The 18,426-nt window shown below is 42.8% G+C and overlaps 1 protein-coding gene across 3 annotated transcripts in view; it reads left to right on the forward strand.

The window, feature by feature from the left end:
- TMEM273 (transmembrane protein 273) overlaps positions 1–18,426 on the forward strand; it is an 88,399-nt gene that overhangs the window by 41,222 nt on the left and 28,751 nt on the right. The window lies entirely within an intron of this gene.

Raw genomic sequence — 18,426 nt, forward strand, 5'->3', positions numbered from 1 at the left:
TTACTACACTACCGTTGCCTGCTTTATACTTGTTTTAAAGTCTCTGATTATTTTGCATTGATTTAATGAAGGATATACAGCACTAGAGTTGCATTAAATTACTTCAACAAACAAAAAAAACAATAGTATATTTCATTCACCTTTCTTTCCATATTCTTTCTGTACAAATTAACTCGCTTTTTTGTATTTCTGTTGAGCCCTGTGTTTGCACTAAACTTAAATCTGGCCCTAAGTGAATACACATTAGCAATCCAAGAGGCTTCAAAATTAGGAATCATCTAACTAATGGGAGCCATAATCTAGAATTTTAATGTAGATGGTGTCAATTATTAAATAAATGTCCTTTGGATTTAATACTCGTAGAGACACATTTATATGTGCCTAGTGCCAGTGCTAAATAAAGGACTCAATTTAGAACCCAGCACTGGGAATAAAGGTCTAATTACAAGAAGTTGCAATTTGTGACCCTACTAGAGCGACATGCTTATTATGTGCCTTAATTTCAGGACCAATATTACCAGCTAGTTAAGAACTTTTACTCAGTCCTTAAATTTACCATTTAGAGGTAAATGCCCCAAAGTTATTGCATGTTTGGGGGTTTTTTTGTGTGTAATTTCTTGCTTGCACATCATTGTTTGTAGATTTTTTTTTCTTATTGGATAATATAATAATAGAACCAGAGCTGTTTATGAGCTCTACATTTGCTGTTGCTTTGGACAGTTTGGTAAATTTTCAATGTAAAAATAGTCCGAAGGTGTATTTTTGCCTAAATAATATAATATAGAGTGACTATGAAATATCCTTTAACCTTAGATATTGTAATCAATTTAGTTTGGGTAGGATTTTGATGAAAAAGATCCGCGTTTCTTATTTTTGAGTCTCAAAAATTTTCAATGTGTGACAGGACACTGCTGGTGTCTTGCCTTGTACTACTCGTACTTGCCTTTATTTTCTCATTAGTTGACGTAACCTGGTTTACATGGATTGCATTAAGCTAACACCCCCTCCTCCGTTTTTTATGAAGCCATGCTAGCGTTTTTATCATCAGCCACGGCGGTTAAAGCTCCAACGCTCTTAGAATTCCTAGGAGTGTCAAAACTTTTACCGCCATGGACGGCGATAAAAAACACAAACCACAGCTTCATAAAAGGGGTGGGGGAGGGGTGGAACCAACAGGGTGGAAGAGTACCCTGGTTAGTGCAGCAGGCTGGGAACCAGTGCGCCCAGGTTCAAATTCTAAAACAGCTCCTTATGGCACCAACCTTGTAGCAACCTCATCTCACTCAAACCATAATACTTTTGACAACTTGGTACACACGCACAGGGAACAGAGAGAAATGTATTAACTTGCACGGATACACATTATTATCATTTAATGTGCATTATTGCTATTTAATGCAGGCCCTAAATTATTGTCAATGGGGCGTATTTACAAATAATGTGCATTAGATTACTAATCTGCATTAATATATGTATGTTATTACATAGCTAAGTCTAAGTGTAAGTACCATATTTTTCAATGGGGTCCTTTTACTAAATCTGCGGCAAAAGTAGCCCTATCAGTCCTCTTACATGGGTCTTTCCTGGGTGCTAAGGCCATTTGTGCATGTCCAGAAATTGGCCAATGTTCCTATTTCCAGAACTAATGGCCATAATATATGTTGCAGCCTGTTGTATGGCTAACTTTGCGAATTGCACAGTTAGGGCACGGCTATAAAAGTTTTACCACATGAGCCCTTACTGCCACCCATTTTATTTGTTTATTTCTCACCTGCCCTTATCCAGGGCGAGTTACATATTAACATAGAAAATAAAAAATTTACATTTATCGTACAAAACACTTCAGAGACACACTATAACAAACTACAGTGGAACCTTGGTTTACGAGCATAATTCGTTCCAGAAGCATGTTCGTAAACCAAAATACTCGTATATCAAAGCGAGTTTCCCCATAGGAAATAATGGAAACTCGCTTTCATATGTTCCCACCCCCCCCCCCCCGAGGCCAGTGGCGCTGCTCCCCCACCACTCGCAAAGACCCCCTCCGCGTGAACCGGCACATCCCCCGGCGTGTGAACCGGAACCCCCCCGCCCGAACAAGTTAAACTTACCCCCCCAACTGGCACCGGCACGCAGCCCACAGGATGTGCCAGTGCCGCTAGAAGATCTTCCTGCTTCTGCCGGCCTTGAGCATGCATCTGCGCATGCTCAAGGACTTCTAATTCTCCCTCTTGCCGAGATTCTCGGAGATCTCCGAGATTCTCGGTGAGAGGGAGAATTAGAAGTCCTTGAGCATGCGCAGATGCATGCTCAAGGCCGGCAGAAGCAGGAAGATCTTCTAGCGGCACCGGCACGTCCTGTGGGCTGCGTGCCGGTACCAGACGGGGGGGGGGGTAAGTTTAAGTTGTTCAGGCGGGGGGTGCCGGTTCGCGCGGGGGAGGGGGTGCCAGCGGGGGGGGGGGGCTTTGCCAGCGGGGGAGCAATGTCGGTTATCGGGGGGGGGTTCTCGCAAATCGAATCAACACTCGGTTTGCGAGACACGTTTTGCGAGAATGTTTTGCTCGTCTTGCAAAACACTCGCAAACCTGGTTACTCGCAAACTGAGGTTTGACTGTACTTACTTACATATCAAATCAAATTACATATAACATACACATCGCATCAACGACAAATGTCATTTAAGGTCAGAACTGGCCAAACCCACCTATACATCAAAAAATAAAATTCCATAAGTCATGCTTTTTTTTTTTTTCATTCGTCCGATATCATGCAGTCAGAAGATTCATATAACAGTGCTTTCTACGATGCTATTGGTTGCTTAACTTCTAGTCCACTGTGCTAAGGACCTCTGAGGGTCTGATTATTTTATATACAGCACTATTTTTTTTGTTTCATAACCTGTTGGCATCAGCCAGAGTTTTACAGTATGACTTTTATAATATTGTATTTTTATACACACTAATAAACATTAATTTTTTACTCCTGCTAACCCAGGACTTGGTTCCATTCTTTGCTTGTTTCACTGTTTACCTTTGTGGTACCAAGGTCCTTGGCTGTGTGAAGCTGGAACGCTTCTTTTTTGTGTTGACCACCCCACAGTTTTTTTGTTTCTTTGTTGGAGTAAGCTGTCACACCCTCTCTTCACCCCAAACATGCTCCCTTCCACAAAATTACAAAATATTTATTTAGCACATGGTGTGTATGTGCAAATTGGCAAATTTACTACAGGATGCCTCTGTGCATCTCATGGTAGGTGTCTCTAGCTTGCTGTAAGCATGTGTTATTGCTTACAACATTTTAAAGGACCCCAATGTGTGACAGAGCTCTGAAACCTTGAGTATTTAATTAAGTAATGAAAGTGAATTATTTCAATATTTTAAAAGCTTAACCCCCTCCTTTACAAAGCAACATTAGCATTTTTAGCGCCGGTAAGAACTACGACACTCACAGAATTCCAATGATTGTCATAGGTCTTACTGATGCAGTCAGCGCTAAAAACGCTAGAGCAGCTTTGTAAAGGAGAGCCTTAATTGGGAGACAAAAGCATTTATTTTTTTCATATTATTATATCATATTACATAACAGTGTTTGACAATATTTTATTCAAGTACAGTATTCCCCCAATATTTGCAGGGGTTCTGTTCCAGGAACCCCTGCGAATGTTGAAAAACCGTGAATACGGTTTTTAGCAGGAGAGGGCAGCCGGAGAGGGCCACCGGAGTGTCGGCGAGTGAAGAAAATCACTCACAGTATGCTCTGACTGCCTCTTCCTATACTAAAGTCGGGCCTCACCAATCAGGAGCTGCATGTCAAAGCGGCTCCTGAATGGTGAGGCCCGACTTTAGTACAGGAAGAGGCGGTCAGAGCATACCGCAAGTGATTTCCTTCACTCGCCGGCACTCCAGCTGCCCTCTCCTGCCTCTCCAGCTGCCCGGTCATTCGTGGTTGTAAAATACAGCAAATGACCGGGACCACGAATCATGGACCGTGAATTCGCAGGGGAGCACTGTATACTCATTGTTTCATGTTGTCCCATTTGAAGGCAAGAGGAAGAGTTTTTTATCATAAGAGCTTTGGAGAAAATAACTTAGAGACCCTTTTATCAAGCTACAGTAAGCTGTAAAGCGTGCTTTCTGCAGCTTAAAATGGCGTACCACGAGACGCACTGAGGTGTAACACTGAAGTAACAAAGAAGATGGAATATGGGATTAATTGGCAACAATCCAAAACTGTGAAGAATCCCACAAAAGAGTGCCTAGTGTAGGGCAGGAGGGTAAAGGGTCTCAGAAACCCACTTGATTTAGGACATTGATGTGTAATATCAAGACTGAATGGTTACAAGCTTTAATCATTGACCCTTATTTCCACCTCCTCCCTAATGCTCAACTAAAATCTCTTTGTTATCACTGATTTATATTAAAATCTTAATTTATAAGAGATTTTCACTTATCTTTTAACATGCAGAGTTTCTAGCCAGCCCTGACAGGATCCATTTTGCCACTAAATGGCTTTGTCAAGGGTTATCAGGTCGCTTTTTAAATGCGCCCTTCCTCATTTAGGGGCTAGATACTTTCATCAGGAGACTGTTCCACGCATCTACCACCCTTTCTGTAAAAAAGTATTTCCTCAGATTACTCCGGAACTTATCACTTCTTAACTTCTATGCCCTCTCATTGCAGAGTTTTCTTTCAAATGAAAAAGACTCAGCTCATGCAAATTTATATTACTTAGGTATTTAAACATCTCTATCATATCTCCCCTCTCCCATCTTTTCTCTAAAGTATACAGATTGAGATCTTTAAGTCTGTCCCTATACACCTTATGATGAAGGCCACACATCATTTTAGTAGCCTTCCTCTAGACCAGTGGTTCCCAAACCTGTCCTGGGGGACCCCCAGCCAGTCAGGTTTTCAAGATATCCCTAATGAATATGCATGAGAGAGATTTGCATAACTGTCATTTCCATTATATGCAAATCTCTCTCAAGCATATTCATTAGGGATATCTTGAAAACCTGACTGGTTGGGGATCCCCCAGGACAGGTTTGGGAACCACTGCTCTAGACCGACTCCATCCTTTTTATATTTTTTTGAAGGTGTGACCTCCAGAATTGTATATAATATTCTAAATGAGATCTCACCAGAGTCTTATACTGGCTATATCTCTCCCTATGCAACCTGGCATCCTTCTAGCTTTCGCCGTCACCTTTTCAACCTGTTTGGCCACGTTAAGATCATCACATACAATCACACCCAAGTCCTGCTCTTCCATTGTGCACATAAGTTCTTCACCCCCTAAACTGTACCATTCCCTCAGGTTTTTGCATCCCAAATGCATGACCTTGCATTTCTTAGCATTAAATTTTAGCTGCCAAATTTCAGACCATACTTCAAGCTTCGCCAGGTCTTTCTTCATGTTATTCACACCATCCAGTGTGTTTTCCCTTTTATAGTCCAGATCTCTCCCTCAGCCTCCCTTCCCTTCACAACCTCTTACCTATACTGCAGCTCTTCTTCCTTAGCCAGCCAATAAGCTGCAGAGGAAGCAGGACCAATAAATTATGAGAGAGCAACCTTCAGTCCTGGTTTTCCATATAACTTATTGACTGGCTAAGCTTTTTTAGGAATTTCTGACCAATAGGCTGCAGGGAGAGGCAGGAGTAGTAGCTACAGAGACACTACCTTATCAACCTTTAGACCTGCTTTTCCTTGCATCCTATTGAATGGCAATGCTTCATTAGGAATGTCTGATGAATGTGCTGCGGAGGATGGCGGGAGCAGATGTAGTGTCTGAGCAACCTTCAGTACTCCTTTTCCCTGCAGTTTATTGGCTGGCTAAGCTTTCTTAGGAATGTCTGACCAATTTACCTTTGTATTACTTTCCATACCTTCCCCAGCTTGCATTAAATTCAATTATGTTCTCATTTTTACATTCCATATGTCTTCCTTCAGCCTCTCATAGAGACATTGCTTTAGCAACATTCAGTCCTGCTTTTCCCTGTAGCCTATTGGCTTTGTTAGGAATGTCTGACCAATGGGCTGTAGGGTGAGGCAGGAACATTGGAATAATCCTCCTAATGACCCTCCCAAATTAATTTTGATGAACTCCAGACCTAGCTAAATCACTTTCTTCCACTCAAAAACCCTAGATTCACGCCATTTCATGATAAATCCTTAGGCCAAATCCTTAGGCCATTTTCAAGATAAAATTTATCTACATACATACAATTATAAAGCAGAAAGAAAAAATAATAAATCTGGAGCATTTGTAGTGGGGAGGTGCTGAGGGTTGCTCAAGGGATGGGCTGCAGGGAGATCATAGAGATGAGGGATGGAAAATCTGCAGCAGGAAGCTTTGCACACATTGGCAACTCTATCATTAAGAGCCCCAGAACCATTACTGTGAGCTACAGGAAAGCAGATAAAGGCAGCACAAGTTATTGGTGACGAAATGGTTTGTAGCTGCTGGGTGAGGTTTTCTATGTCTGCTCTGGAAGTAAAGAATGACACAAGAACAGAATTTGTCCCAATCCCCACGGATAATCACGGGAAACCTTTCCATGTCATTTTTTAGAGTCTATCTCAACCTCAGTCCATCTACACCAGTATTCTTCAATGCAAGGAATGAGGGTCAGTGGCTGTGCCCATTCATACTCTGATTATTCCCTCTCTCCTTAAAGAATGACAGGGGGATGGTTTCCCGCTGTTAACCATGGATATCATGATCAACGACATCAAATGCTGCTGAAAGATCAAATTCAGCAAAACAGCACAACAGTCATGGATCAGGCAATGTTGAATCTTCACAACCAATGCATGAAAGCGGCGATACCAGTAAAAACAAGTTTTCTTCAAATAGTTTTGTATGCACACAAATATTCATTAAAAAATTTTTTTTTATTGAACATTGGGACTGAGAAACACTCTCTAGTTTTAAAAGAGTCACCTAGCTAAATACTTACTTTTTTGGGGGGATAGCCTAGAACAAAGTTGGTGTTAAGCTGAAAGACGTGACATGTTTGTTTGAGGTTTCAATATTATCATTAACTATAATGGTGCACTCAATGTAAATTTGATCACACGTGAATGGTAAATTAGACTTGCTATTCATTTGTATTTAAATTTAATTTACCTCATTTAAACACTATCTGATAACAACAATTGTTGGACATACTTATTTAGTTTTCTTTCACCCTCAATTGTTATTGATTTTTTTTAGTTGCACAAATATAAATATTTAAATGTTTAATCTTTGTTGGTGTGACTTGAAGGGAAAACCTATTGAAACATCTGACTGTGATTATAACATCTCAAGCATTTAATTGTAATATTTAAATTGTAATGTGATAACATCACATCACCACTAGGAGGTTTACACTGCTTTATAGTATAGGATAGTCTGGCTTCTATAGTATTGCACCAAAAAGTAAATTGAGCTGACTAGGTGGATCTTAACATTCTTACTAGATTCCCAATATTCTCTAATACCGTATTTTCTCGCATATAACGCGTGCGTTATACGTGGTTTTTATGTACCGCGCATACCCTTGCACGTTATACGCATGAGCGCGTTGTACAAAATTTTTTTTACATAGTTTCCCCCCCGACGTCCGATTCCCCCCCCCCCGCAGAACCGCTCGCACCCCTACCCCGAAGGACCGCTCGCACGCACCCGCACCCCCACCCCGAAGGACCGCTCGCACGCACTCCCACCCGCACCCGCACCACCACCCTGAAGGACCGATCGCACCCCCACAGCCTCCCGACCCTCCCCCCATCATGTAGAAGCTCCTACCGGTGTCCTGCTGCTTCCTCTTGGCGGTCCCGACACCCGACACGATCGGGGCAAGAGGGAGCTCAAGCCCTCTTGCCCCAGCCAACCGCGGCACCCCCGACACAATCGGGGCAAGAGGGAGCTTAAGCCCTCTTGCCCCAGCCAACCGCGGCACCCCCGACACGATCGGGGCAAGAGGGAGCCCAAGCCCTCTTGCCCTGCCAACTCCTCAATTCCCCGACAATATCGGGCCAGGAGGGGGCCTGAGGCACATGGGCCCAACCCGACCATATGCCCAAGGCCCCACCCCCAGGAGGGACCTAAGGCTCCCGGGCCTATTCTGATTGGCCCAGGCGCCTTAGGCCCCACCAGTAGGCGGAGCTTTGGGACGGATGCGCCAATCCGGTCTCATTCCATCGTTGGCTGCCTGCCGGACAGGCGGGTTTGACTCCTGTCTGTCCGGCCAACTACACAAAGGTACGGGGAAGGGGGGTGGGGGTGTCATGGGGGTCGGCCAGGGGGGGTCGTGGGTCGGCTGGGGGGGCGGTCGGAGGTTCTTGAGGGGGCGGTCGTTGGGGGCAGGGGGGTTTGCGTCGAGGGCAGGAGGGCCTGGGATCCCTCCTGCCCGTAATGTAGTGCGGGGTGGGGGTAGGGGGTCGCCATGGCCAGGAGGGTTTGGGCTCCCTCCTGGCCCAAACAACTAGTGGGGGGGGGTGGTCACCAGGGCCAGGAGGACTTGGGCTCCCTCCTGGCCCGATATTGTCGGGGAGTTGGGGAGTCGGCGGGGCAAGAGGGCTTGGGCTCCCTTTTGCCACGATCGTGTCGGGGAGTCGGGGGGGCAAGAGGGCTTGAGCTCCCTCTTGCCCCGATCGTGTCGGGTGTGCCGCGGTTGGCTGGGGCAATAGGGCTTGAGCTCCCTCTTGCCCCGATTGTGTCGGGGAGTCGGGACCGCCAAGAGGAAGCAGCAGGACACCGGTAGGAGCTTCTACATGATGGGGGGGGGGTCGGGAGGCTGTGGGGGTGCGAGCGGTCCTTCAGGGTGGGGGTGCAGATGCGGTTGGGAGTGCGTGCGAGCGGTCCTTCAGGGTGGGGGTGCGGGTGCGTGCGAGTGGTCCTTCGGGGTGGGGGTGCGAGCGGTCCTGCGGGGGGGGGGGGGGTGAATCGGATGTCGGGGGGGGGCATCAGGCTTTCAGGGTGGGGACAGGACTTCAAGGGGGAGAGGAGAGTCGGGGCTGGCGAAAGGAGAGTCGGGGTGGCCAGAGGAGAGTCGGGGCAGGCGAAAGGAGAGTCGGGCAGCATGCGCGGTATACGGGTGTGCGCAGTATATAAAAATTTCTGTACATAAATTTGTGTTTTTCGTGTGCTATACCCGTGTGCTCGTTTTACACGGGTGCGCGTTATCTACGTGAAAATACGGTATATGCTTCTGCTAACATGCTATTATTATTCCCAGACAGTACAACAATCATTTTATACACAGGTTGGCTTAAGCTCTATTTTGCAAGCATGTAAGCTTTTCTACTCTACACTGTCTAGACTACTAAGTCCAGCAGCAGTCTCATCCAGGATCTTTACACAAATATCCTTAAGGAAGTGGTAGTCCTCACCTTACCCAGAATCCCTTCAGCCAGCACACTAAATTTTCTGGCAGTTTCCTGACTCTTTCATATTTGCCTCTTGCAATTTCTCCTGGAAAGTTTTCTGTGTTCAAAAGCCACACCATGTTATCCTCATCTGTTCACTCTGGGACTGCATTATGTAACAGCCATATTTTTTTTAAAGCATTACTTTTTTTTCTCTTGAGCCACAACTTCCTGAAAATAAAATTCCCAGTAATCTTGCCTTTACAACAGCATTAGCCCTTTTTAAAATTTCCTTCCCCCTCTGAAGCATTCTCTGTCTCTGATTGATTGCCTACTTTATGTTACAAAGCTGCTTTTCTCTGTACATAGTCTTCAATCTGTCACACTAAAAGATCAATATTTAGTGGTAGAGGTGCCACATAACTTTAAGTGAATGCATTCTATTACATGTGTAAAGGGGAAAGAGATAGTGATTGAAGTATACTACCATCCACCTGGCCTGGATGAACAGAAAGAAGTTGAAATGTTATCAAAAATTAGAGAGGCTAACAAACTGGGTAACACAATAATAATGGGTGATTTCAATTACCCTGATATTGACTGGGTAAATGTAACATCTGGACATGCTCACGAGGTAAAATTCCTTGATGAAATCAAGGACTGCTTTATGGAGCAACTGGTTCAGGAACCAACAATAGGGGAAATAATTCTAGACCTAGTCTATACTGGAGTGCATGATTTGCTGCAGGAAGTAATGATATTGGGGCCACTTGATAACAGTGATTATAATATGGTCAGATTTGTTATAAGTTCTGGAGCAAGTACAGAACTTTAAAAAAGAAGACTATGATAAAACGAGGAGAATGGTAAAATAAAATAAAATAAAATGTTAGTGTAGCAACTACAAAGGTCAAAAATGTGAATAATATTGAAAAATACCATCCTGGACAACCAGACCAGATATATTCCATGTATTAAAAAAGGAGGAAGGAAGGCCAAATGACAGCCAGCGATGTGAAAGAAGCTATTAGAGCTAAAAGAAAATCCTTCAGGTAAATCCTTCAGGAAATGGAAGAAGGATTCGACTGAAAATTATAGGAAACAGCAAAAGGAATGGAAAGTTAATGTAAAGTGCTGATAAGGAAAGCAAAAAGAGACGTTGAAAAGAAGATTGACTTGGAGGTAAAAAAAACACATCATAAAAACTTTTTTAAGGTATATTAAAAGCAAGAAGCCAGTAAAACAATCAGTTGAACCGCTAGATGACCAAGGGATAAAACAGACCCTCAGGGAAGACAAGACCAGAGTTGAGATGTGGGGGAAACACTAGTGCCAGAAATAGTATTCAATGCCATTGAGCCAAATAAACTGAAACAAATCTCTGTAAACCTGAAAGATGTAATCGAGCAATTTGACAATTTGAAGAGTAATAAATTGCTTGAACTGGGTAGTATACATCCCATAGTACTGATGGAATTGAAAAATGAACTTGCAGAGCTATTGTTAGTAATTAGTTATCTTTAAATTCCAGCATGGGACTGAAAGATTGGAGGGTGGTCAATATAATGCCAATTTTTTAAAATGATTCCAATATGATCCAGAAATTATAAACCAGTGAGTCTGACTTCAGTGCCGAGCAAAATGGTGGAGACTATTACAAAGAACAAAATTACAGATTTTGTCAAGGGAAATCTTGCCTCACCAATATACTACATTTTTTTTTGAAGAGGTAAATAAACATGTGGATAAAGAGTCTGTCGATACTGTGTATCTGGATTTTCAAGAGGCATTTTGTCAAAATACCTCATGAATGATTCCTGAGGACATTAGAAAGTCATGGGATAGGAAGTAATTTTGTACTGTGGATTAAGAGCTGGTTAAAAGATAGAAAACAGAGAGTAGGGTTACATTTCAGTATTATCAATGAAAAATGGTAGATACTGGGGTTCCCCAGGGGTCTGTGCTAGGACCACTGCTTTTTAACATATGTATAAATGATCTAGAGATGGAAATAATTAGTGGGGTAATTAAATTTGCTGGTGATGCAAAGTTATTAAAAGTTGTTAAATTGCAAGAAGATAGTATAAATATTGCAAGAGGATCTTGTGAGATTGGGAGATTGAACATCAAAATGACAAATGATGTTTAATGTGAGTAAGTGTAAAGGTGAAAAGAGGAACCCGAACTACATGATGCAAGGTTCCATATTAGGAATCACCACCCAGGAAAAGAATCTGGGTGTCATTGATGATATGTTGAAACCCACTTCTTAGTGTGCAGCAGCAGCTAAGAGAGCACTTCTGGTTGTATGTCCCTTTGCAATTGCTAATAAAGATATATATATATAAAAAAAAGAATGTTAGGAATTATCAGAAAAGAAATAGAAAACAAAAATGAGAATGCTAAAATGCTTTTGTATCACCCCATAGTACAACCACATTGTGTGCAATCCTGATCACTGCATCTCACAAAAGATAGAGAGGCATATTTTCAAAGTACTTAGACTTGCAAAGTCACATGGAGGGGCATTTTCAACAGGACATCTAAGTTTGACTTGGACGTTTCCCATAAGATGTCCAAAGTCAGAGGCAGAGAAATGACCATTTTTGAAACTGGCAACACCACAAAACGTCCATTTTTTAAATGCCTACTTAGATGTCATGGTCGCCAGGACGTCCAACCTTAGGACATCTAACTTTGTACACCATTTCGACCACAAAATCATCTAAGTTCAGAATGTCCAAATCCAGAACATTTGGATATGGGAGGGCCCCAGCATTGAAACTGACTGGTCACATAGACATACCAATAGAACAGTGGGGCACCTTAGAGGGTGCTGCTTTGAACTTCATGTAAAGGGAACCAGAAGTACATCTCACCATAACCCCCTCTAATGTATGGTGAGCTCTCCAGAACTCCCCCAAAACCTACTATACCAACCTGTCTACCACCCTAATAGACCTTTTGGCTTCAGGTAGCACCTATATGGCAGTATAGTGGGATTTTGGTGGGCTCACACTTTCTACCATAAATGTAGTGATTAGAGTGGCTTATGGGTCTAGGTTCTCCTCTCTATGGTTCATTAGCCTACTTACCAGGCTACTTAAGAGACCTATGTGATGCTCTACTAGGATTTCCCATATCAGGTACAGCTATTCTAGAGATAGGTATGTACATTCAGATTTTTTGTGGGGTGGAAAGAGGTCAGTGTCCACTAGGGGAATGTGTGTGGAGGGGTCATAGCTTAATCCCTCCAGTGATCAGCTGGTCAGTTTGTGTACCTTTTTGGCACTTAGATATTTTTAAAACAGGTCTAGCTCTGAATGTCTAACTTCCATCCAGGACATCTTGGGAAGGGTTTGATTATTACCACAAGATGTCCAAGTCTAAGCCTACCCAAAGCCAGCCCAGAACATGCTTCCAATAAAGCCCCTTTAGATGCACAGTAGCTAGGATGCCTCGTAAGACATCCAGAAAGATAGTTTTGAAAATTGGCACTTGGACATTTTGGTCCAAGTGCTGATATATGCCATTTTTTGGATGTCTTATTGTTTTGAAATTCCCCTAATAGTAACCTATGGCAGTGGTCCCCAACCCTGTCCTGGAGGACCACCAGGCCAATCAGGTTTTCAGGATAGTCCTAATGAATATGCATGCATGTCATTTTCATTATATGCAAATCTCTCTAATGCATATTCATAAGGACTAGCCTGAAAACCCGATTGGCCTGGTGGTCCTCCAGGACAGGGTTGGGGACCACTGACCTATGGAACTTCGTAAGTCTAAATGATTTGAAAATGAGTCCCTTAGCAGAATTAGAAAAGGTACAGAAAAGGGCAATGAAAATGATAAAGGGGATGGAATGACTTCCCTATGAAGAAAGGCTTAAGTAGCTAAGGCTCTTCGGCTTGGAGAAGAGATGGCTCAATGGAGATATGATAGAAATCTATAAAATACTATCGTAAGTGGAGTGGAATAGGAAGATGTGACTCGCTTGTTTACTCTTTCCAAAAATACTTGGACTAGGGGGTATGCAATAAAGCTAATATGTAGTAAATTTAAAACAAATCAGAGAAAATATTCCTTCACACAATGTGTGATTAAACTCTGAAATTGATTGCTAGAGAGTGCGGCAAAAGCAGTTTGCTTAGCAGAGTTTAAAAAGGTTTGAATAACTTCCTATATGAAAAATCCAGAATACATTAGTAAGATAGACTTTGGAAGTCCACTGCTTATTCCTTAGACAACCAGCAGAAAATCTGTTTTTACTTTTTTAGAACCTTGCCAGGTACTTGTGGGCTTGATGGACCTTTGGTCTGAACCAATAAGGCAATGCTTATATTCTTATTTTTATATATATATATATATATATATATATATATATATATATATATATATATATATATATATAAAATAAGAAAAATCTGGACCAGCTCTTCATCTGAAAATTAAATACTTTCTGCTCTATAGGAGAAAAGGAATATTAATTTTAAGAAGACATTTATGAAATAAATGAAATGATGTAGCAGCTGGCATAAGAAAATACCTTTAAAGGAAGGTCAATCTGTTTAATAAGTGAGAGTTCAAAGAGCTTAGGAATTTTACTAAAGCACATGTTTGTCTCACATAGGAAAACTGGAATCATGCCCAGTTATGGCTGGCCTGGTCATTTGAGAAAGTAATTTCCAGAACAAAAAAACAAACAAACCCATAAAGGTCTGGAAATTAGCTGGCTTCGGAGTAAAAAAAAAAAAAATGTAAAGAGAGAAAACAGCCGTCCTGACTCTGATACAGGCAGATATCTTGTGATGAATGCTGAAATTATAGAATTTGATCCCCTCACAAAATTATCAGTACATGATTGTCCTCTCCACTCCACCTCACAATCACGTACAGACATGGGAAAGCACTTGCGGTGAGGTTACAGCAGTGAGGCGGGCAAAGTTCCAGAACAATGGTAACATACCGAGGGCCTCAAAATAGTATCTGTCGGGCTGCATGTGGTCCCCGGGCCGCGAGTTTGAGACTACTGAGCTAAACTATGGTTAGAGGATGAAGGACACCATTTGGAATTCAGGCAACTGATAGGGCAGAAACAACTGGAAATTGTCGGGGGGGGGGTTGCTCCCTTCCCTTTCACCAAACACAGGAAAAACCCTAATAGGTTCAAGGGGGGAGGGGGAAAGGAGAGGGTTACAATTCAAAAAATTGAGGGATGATTTGGGAGCTCTGGATTAGAGAGTGACACAGGGACATAGATTCATCTCTGTCCACTCACTGTCCCCGCATTTTCATCCCCGTACCATCCCCACAGTGAAGTGCATTTTTCATCCTCATTCCCTCACTGTTCCCACAGTCTTAATTTTCTTCCCCGCTCAAAGCAGAAACATGATTTTATGCAATTATGGGCCTAAGACATTGTAAATAAACATTTTGGAGCTGATTCTACAAACAGTGCTTTAAATTAAGCAGCGGTAGGCATTGTACCGCTGTCTAACTTAAGTGACCCATATCTATACATGCTACTTAATATTCCAAAGTGGCACCATAATCATGGCTATGGAGGCGAATACTGGCGTCTACGAGCTGAAGTAGATGTGGCCAACCCCAGAAATGCTGTTAGGCACCAGTAGGCACCTCTGTAGACACGATTCATGTGAAAGGTAAGCGCCAGAAATGTAGACCTTCAAAACCCTGGCCTACATTTCCGGTGCCTACCTTTCGTGCAAGTTGCAGTTCAGCAAATGGCACTGACGTGTGATTCACATGCGACAGGTTGTGGTTTTGTATAATCTGTGTGTGTGTGTGGGGGGGGGTGTCCCCAAATGTTATTTTGATGGCAAGAACATCAATAAAAGTTGAGGAGGGGGAGGAAAAGTCCTGTAAGCTCAGGTGAAGACCCCCGAGAATTTCCCTGTCACAGCAGGAGCAGGCCAAAGCAAGGCCAGTACAGCTAAGACCTAAAATGGGTGCTGAAAAAGCAAAATGGGCTCTCTGACTAGAAATTGTCAACTCTGAAAGACGCTGTGAACTCTGAAAGACACTTCTGGGCTCTTCATTGTGCACAGTAAACTAAACATCAGCTCAATACCAGTGATATTTTAGTCCAGACAATAATAGTAATTCTAATTATTCATGCACAAAACATATCAAGAACAGCCCTTAGAATATCACACACAAATAACTTGCCCCCAACCCCCACCCCTCATTTTATAAAACCGCACAAGAAGCTTTTGGGGGGCTCACCATGACCTATAAGGTTGTTGTGGTGAGATGTGTATGTGACACCCTTTTTTTTAAATTATTATTATTTATGCAAATTTAATAATTACAATATCAGATGATACAAGGAAAAAAAGGATCTTAACATAATTTAACAGTATTTATACATTGACACCCTTTTTGTGACGTTCACAGCAGTGCCCTGTAAGGTACCCCACTACTCTGGTGCAATATATGGGTGTCCAGTCCATCACTTTGCTGACCCTGCCCACGTCCAAAAGGTTTTTTCCCAGGCATTTTTGACTTGGATGAATTTTTGGTCGAAAATGGGGTATGAAGATAGACGACTTAGCAGTCTGGACGATCAGTCGGCTGGATATACAGTTAGACAATTTTCGGAAAAAAAAAAAATTGTGGGATGTATTTTTCAAAAACAGACTTTTTCCATGTCTGACCCTGGGCGACTAGCAACTTAGGCCCAAAACGGACTTAGACATAGCTTTTGATTATGCCCCTCCAAGCAAATACAGGATTCCAAACTAAGGGCTCTTTTTACTAAGCCATGCTAGCGGTTTAATGTGCGTAATAAGCACGCATTAAACCACCGGCCACGCTAGCCGCTAATGCCTCCCTTGAGCAGGCGTTAGTTTTTAGGCCAGCGTGGGGGTTAACGCGTGATGAAAAGTCACGCGCGTTAACCCCGCTAGTGCGGCTTAGTAAAAGGAGCCCTAAAAGTTCTAATATGCACAAACGAAACCCTAAGATGCCAAACTCTGCATGCAAATGTATTTCTTCCTGTACAGTGCATAATATAGACAGCAGATGTAAATTCTCAAAACTGAAATATTTCAATCACTAAATTGAAAATAAAATCATTTTCCCTACCTTTGTTGTCTGGTGTTTTTATTTTCTAAAACATCTTTTCCTAGTCTCTGATTGCAGTTCCTTCTGTCTCTGTGCTTTTTTTTTCATTATCTTTATTTATTTATGTTTCAAAAATCATGCATGAAACAAGAAAACTTTCATAGAATTACAAAGCAGTAATAATAAGGCAAAACTAATAATTTCAAAGCCCCCATCAAGAAAATTGCATGGAATTTAAAAGTAAAACTAGATTTTTAAAAAATATATCAAATATTGTTGCTATCACTTTACTTTAACTCTGTTTCCAAAAATCTTCAACGTTCCATCAATTCCTAGTTTCTTTTTTTTTTAAATTGTCTTTATTAGCAACTGCAAAGGGACATACAACCAGGATCAAAATAATCAGAAAAACATAGCAGGCAGAAAAACAGCACTGGAAAACTATGACAGTAAATTTGCTTTTTCTCCTAGTTTCTGTCTCATGAAAGAATTCCTCTAAATGGCCAGGATCAAAATAAAAATATTGTACATTCTGATATGTAATTAGGCAATTACATGGAAATTTCAGGACAAAGGAGGCTCCTAAGGCTAGCACTCTAGATTTTAAATCTAAAAATGTTCTTCTTTTCAACTGAGTGGCTTTTGCCACATCAGAAAATATTTGTAATTTCTGGCCACAAACGTTTTCATCCTTCTTTTTAATAATAAAAAAAAAACCCCAACACTGAGCATTTTTAAATTTATAAATCTCACTTATCGATGTGACAAGGTGGGTGGTGCATTGTTTGAGCTCAGGCCCATCCAAAATTGACTATCTGCCTGTCCCACTGTTTGAGAAACCCTCTATGTATTTGTAGACTGTCCTATAAAATTCTGGGAGAATTACCAATGCCATGTTGTGATTGCTATTACCATATTTTCACGCATATAACGCGTGCGTTATACACGATTTTACAAACCGAGTATAACCATGCGCTTTATATTCGTGAGCGCGTTGTACAAATTTATTTTTACATAGTTCCCCCCCCGACGTCCAATTCACCCCGCAGGACCGCTCGCACCCCCACCCCGAAGGACCGCTCGCACCCCCACAGCCTCCCCCCCATCATGGAGAAGCTGCCTACCATTGTCCTGCTGCTTCCTCTGCCGGCGGTCCCGCCCCTTCTCTGAGCCCTGCGTCTGCGCTTCTTCTTCTTCCGGCGTTCCCGCCCTTTCTCTGACATCAGAGAAAGGGCGGGACCGCCGGAAGAGGGAGCAGAGCAGACGCAGGGCTCAGAGAAGGGGCGGGACCGCCGGCAGAGGAAGCAGCAGGACAACGGTAGGCAGCTTCTCCATGATGGGGGGGGAGGAGGCTGTGGGGCTGCGAGCGGCCCTTCGGGGTGGGGGTGCGGGTGCAAGTGCGAGTGCGAGCGGTCCTTTGGGGTGGGGGTGGGAGCGGTCCTGCGGGGGGTGAATCGGACGTCGGGGGGGCATCAGGCTTTCAGGGTGGGGACAGGACTTCAAGGGGGAGAGGAGAGTCGGGGCGGGCGAAAGGAGAGTCGGGCGGCGACGGGAGAGTCGGGGCGGCATGCGTGGTATACGGGTGTGCGCACTATATAAAAATTTCTTTACATAAATTACAGTTTCCCGCGCGCTATACCCGTGTGCGCGTTTTACACGGGTGCGCGGTATATGAGTGAAAATACGGTAGATCCTGTAGAACTGGGATCTTCAAATCCATTCCTTGAGAACCACATCACAACCCAGCCTGATTTTCAGGATTTCCACAATGAATATGTATGAGATCTATTTGCCTCGAGGACTGGATTTGAGAATCTCTGCTGGCGTGGTTTCACCTGGAAGTGGCCTTGGATGAGCTTAAGCGGCCCTAGGCATCTCCCTAGGGCCATGACATGCCTGAAATGTTAAAAGTAGATGCAGATACTTTTAATTTGAGTGCAATTTTTGGATATGTAGAAAGGGGGTATGATATATGTATTTGTAA

This window comes from Geotrypetes seraphini, chromosome 4, assembly GCF_902459505.1.
Source record: "Geotrypetes seraphini chromosome 4, aGeoSer1.1, whole genome shotgun sequence".
Classification (NCBI taxonomy): domain Eukaryota; kingdom Metazoa; phylum Chordata; class Amphibia; order Gymnophiona; family Dermophiidae; genus Geotrypetes; species Geotrypetes seraphini.